The 4,425-nt window shown below is 43.9% G+C and overlaps 1 pseudogene; it reads right to left on the bottom strand.

The window, feature by feature from the left end:
* Positions 1 to 1,681: 1,681 nt before the first annotated feature.
* LOC136379018 (ezrin pseudogene) lies at positions 1,682 to 3,508 on the bottom strand (annotated as a pseudogene).
* Between the last annotated feature and the right edge of the window lie 917 nt (positions 3,509 to 4,425).

Below are 4,425 nucleotides of genomic sequence, written 5' to 3'. Positions count from 1 at the left end.
GCACAAAGGACACCATGAGCAAGGCTGCAACACCCCATTTCCAAGTGTCACACAATGCTGGGGAGCACATGAGCTCCGAGTCGTGGTCTCCCCCCCCCCCCCACCAGAGGTGAAGCGTCACAGTGCACCAGAGACAGATTTGTTGTCTCCTACCTTGAAGTTCATGGTACTGTCAGAGATAAAGTTCCTTCCTTCCATCTATATGCCCTGAGATTTTCCCAGAACTTTTTTTTTAAAATCTTTCAAAGATATATCTGATGCAAATAAATGTGACTTTAACCAAATTATGGAAATTTTCATAAACTGTGCAAAGAAAAAATAAAATCAGTGGGAGCAGAAAATGAAGCATTTCAGATGCTGACTTTGACTGTGATGCTACAAGTTATATAAACATAAAATCCTTGTTATAGTACTTTTGGGCTGTTTAGAACAAATATTTTTTTTTATAACAGAAGACAACGCAAAGATTAAAGGATCATTTTCGGAGTGTGTTTAATTGGAATCATTTTGTAATAGTTTGTTTGGTACCTGAGAGGCTGATTGCCCCAACAGCGGCATCAAGAAGAAAATGCACATGTGGTTCGAGTTATTCGGGACACGGGAAAGCAAAAGTGGGTCTCCCTGTAATGCCATCTTAGTGTCTTGGGAAGAATGTAGAAAGTCCATTATCGTTTCTTCAAAAGTAATTTTAAAATGCAAATACAGGTGCTAACAGATTCTTGTCTCCATAAGATTGTCAATTTTCTTGCCCCACACTCATTTATTTTTCATAAAGAATGAAATATGGGCAGAGATTTATTTGTTGACAGTTACCACAACTAACCCAGTCTCAACTCTGACCTAAATTCTTCACGCTTAGAAGCAGCGAAGTAGAAAATAATGAGGGCAGAGTTATTTCTGAAATGTAAAACCGGAAATTGCCAGAATTTACTCAAGTCCCTTCAAGATAGAGTTCAGAACTTTTTTTTTAAGTGTGTAATTCTTTTATTATTCTGTTAAAGTTAACAAAACACACTGAACCAAACTCTCCCTTTTTAAAATGAATGCTACAAACATGTATCATCACTTATTTATAAATACGGCACTCTGTAAATGACCATTGATCAGGTATGTAAGTCTAACAATGTACCCCTCTAACTGTTAAAAAAACAAAGATCAAGAAAAGTTTATCTGGGGGTAGTGTGTTGTTTATCCTGAATGATGACAGGATTTTGTCAACCGAGGGAGGAAATCACTGTGTGCATATGTGTGTAAGAGTGCTCGAGACCCAGTTTGCAAAATAATATTCACCCCCTAAAAATCTTAAGTATACAAAGACGCATCCTTCATAGAAATCAAGTACAAATAAATCAATGTGAACTAATTTCAAATACAGAAAAAATGGTATGGTGCAAAAGAGAAGCTCTGATGTGGTCTTCTTAATTATATCGAATCTCGTACCACAGGGACCAGCATGGAGTGTGTTACTCAGACTTGACAGGCATCTCTTTCCTTAATTCATTCAGCCCTGCTCCAAGCCCAAGACAGGAAGTGATTCAATAATGATGATGATGATGATGATGATGATGATGATGATGATAATGAGGCCCGCTTGGCACTGATACAAATGGGAAAAATAAACCAGGGTAGGTTCCACTGGTCCCAGTCCCAGAATATTCCCACTGAAATAGCTACTCAGGTTTTAAAGGAACTGGAGTTCGACGAGGGGGTCTAGACTTGGAGAACTACAAAAACAAGTATCAGAGTCCGCCTGTGACCCTGGGTGAGCCCAAGCGCAAGGTCCCGCCTGCCCAATCCCTTCCTGGCCTTCGATTGCCTCGGAATCAACACTGCGCTGCTGGATGTTGCCCTGACGGATCTACCACATCGTCTTGTACCTGTCCCGGCCTTGCTTCGTGTTTCCGTTGTGGATGATCTCGTTGTGGACCCTCTTGTTCTCGTCTTCAGCCTGGGGCATCTCACTGGACCGGCATCAGTTGCCGCTGCACGCGCGGTCGTGCTCCGCCTGTCCGGGTCGCTGTGGTTCAGGTGCCCTCGCTGCACAGCTCCGCGCTGTGGCTCGAGTTCTCCGTACCCTCCCGCAGATTCTCTTGGACCTGGTAGCCCACCCGCTCAATACACGGGGCGGGGAGTGGGGGTGGAGGGGGCGCTGTCACCCCCAGGGGCAGCTCTTCCTTGGTGTTCACTAGGTCATCTTGAGGTTCCTGGACCGACCGTATCCTCCTTTCGCCTGCGCGCCTCCTCTAGGCGGGTGGTCTGGGCGTGCACTTGGCAGCTCTGCAGCCAGCTGCCCCCGGCCCTTGATCCCATCCACCGCGGGCCCCTCAGCTCTCTATAGGCTGCAGCGTGGTGGCCACGCGCTCGGTTGGTCTACAGATGCTCAGCCTCCTCCCGCGTGCATTTCCTCTCCTCCTCCAGCTGCAGGGCCTCTGAGTCTGGTCCCAGACCTCTATCTCAGTCTTGGTTTTCTGTTCCTGGACTTGGAGCCTGAACAGCAGCTCCTCCTTCTCCTGCATCATCTGTTGTCTCTCTCTTTCCACGGTTTCTCTCCTCTTCTCGGCTTCCAGGGCTGTCGTGGTGCCTCTGGAGCCTCCTCCAGGCCTGGGCCTTCACCTGCTGCACCTGGGTGGTGTCGGGCTTCTGCGGTGCATGTATAAAACTGGTGGATCTGCATGCAGGGCTGTGGGATCTCCTTGTTGATGCGCGTGGGTGTGTGGTGTGCATAAAACACGAAGTCAAGTACCTTCTTGTTGAGGGGCTTAATGGCAAAATTTTTTGTCATTGAAAGAGGTGTGCCTGATTTCACCCCATGGGAAGCCAATCTTTGGAATCAACTTACCATCTTCCTCATAAATATTTAGTCCAAGGGCATCTACTCCAAGCCATAGGTCTGTTCCTTTCTTATATCAATATTTTATCTCAAAAGAGTTGATTTTGTACATTTCCAGGTCTTGGGCAATCTTCAGATACTCCAACTATCTTTGAGCATTCGATGATGCTCGGCCTCCCACACCTGGTTCTGGTCCTCACACTGGTCCCTGGTGAATGTGTATACTGGTCCATGACTCAGGGAGATCAGCCTCTGGGAATTGAGGTACCCGGACTTTTGCCTTTCTTTGTTATAGTCTCCAAACTTTTGCACCGAGGTCTCAGGAAGACAGTAAATCTCATGGCTAAGAACGCCCTCCTTCCCTTGGAGGAAGAAAAGCTTCTGTGTGATATCATGGATGAGCTCCTCATACACATCTTCAGGGTAGAACTTGGCCCTGAACTTAAACAAGAGACAATTCTCCTTCCTTATCTCCTGAGCCAACACTATTTTATCAAGTTTTAATTAGGTAAGAATTCTTTTATTATATACATACTGGAAGCCAAACAGCCAAACTTCCTGGAAGCTGATAGTCATAACCACCTGATCAAAAAGCTGTTTTCCTGTCATATTCAGCTGGAGGGAGAACTCCAGCTTTACATACATGGTGGTAACTTGGATGCTGATTGGTTTTGGCATTTTTAGATCTTAGTGGGTTTTCCTCAATCCTCTGGAAACAAAAGTTGCCAGCAGCAGCTGAGACAGAGCTCAGGACCCACAGCACCTGTAGAGGACCGCGCTGCTCCGCTGTCGGTGCTTGGGCGCTGTGTGGCCAGGACCTGCCCTGCAGGGCCTTTTTGTTGAACTATCCATCCCCTAACAATGATGAGGCTTGGTCCTTTAATTTATTCTGCTTTAACATTAAACCCAGGGTATTCTCACTGACCCCTAATTTAACTTGTATACAAATGTATAGTATTTTCATTTTTACTTTCAGACTATTTTCAAGAAACTAACTATACAGTAGGTACAGTTTCTTCCTGGAGTTAACTTGAGAAAACCAAAACACGGAATGCTGCAAAGTGCTCAAAAGTATAACCTAATTACTCTGACATGCTTATTTTGAAAATGCTGGACATATTTATTGACATGTATAAGCAGAGTTTTCCAAAAGAGCAGGACAGAGAAATTGGATAGGTAGTTCACATAATAAATTTATATTTACATTTAACTATTAAGGACTAACTCATATTGAGTTACTATGATTTTATAGATTGTAAGAATATTTTAGAACTATAGTTCTTGTGTTTATCTTAAGGTAAATTTTTTTTTGATAGTGTTAAAAGACTGCTCTCTAAAAAGAACTCAATATTTGACTTTTATGTATATATATGATATTCATCTATTCTAAATATTTCATTATTACTTAGCCTATTTCAGTTTATTCATTAGGGATGGGGATGTACAAGAAGCTGATGAAGTTTGAATTAGATGCCTAAGTCCTCTTTTCTGTGTTCAGTCACTACCCTCTTCTCAGCCTGCTGTACCCCTCCCTCCCTCATCCAACGCACACCCGTCACGATCCCAGGTTTTTTTCTTTTTTCCTGCTTTATCAC

Source organism: Saccopteryx leptura, chromosome 7 (genome assembly GCF_036850995.1).
Source record: "Saccopteryx leptura isolate mSacLep1 chromosome 7, mSacLep1_pri_phased_curated, whole genome shotgun sequence".
In the NCBI taxonomy this organism is placed as follows: Eukaryota; Metazoa; Chordata; class Mammalia; order Chiroptera; family Emballonuridae; genus Saccopteryx; species Saccopteryx leptura.
The sequence above is the reverse complement of the archived record's forward strand: the minus strand, read 5'-3'. Positions and strand labels throughout refer to the sequence as shown.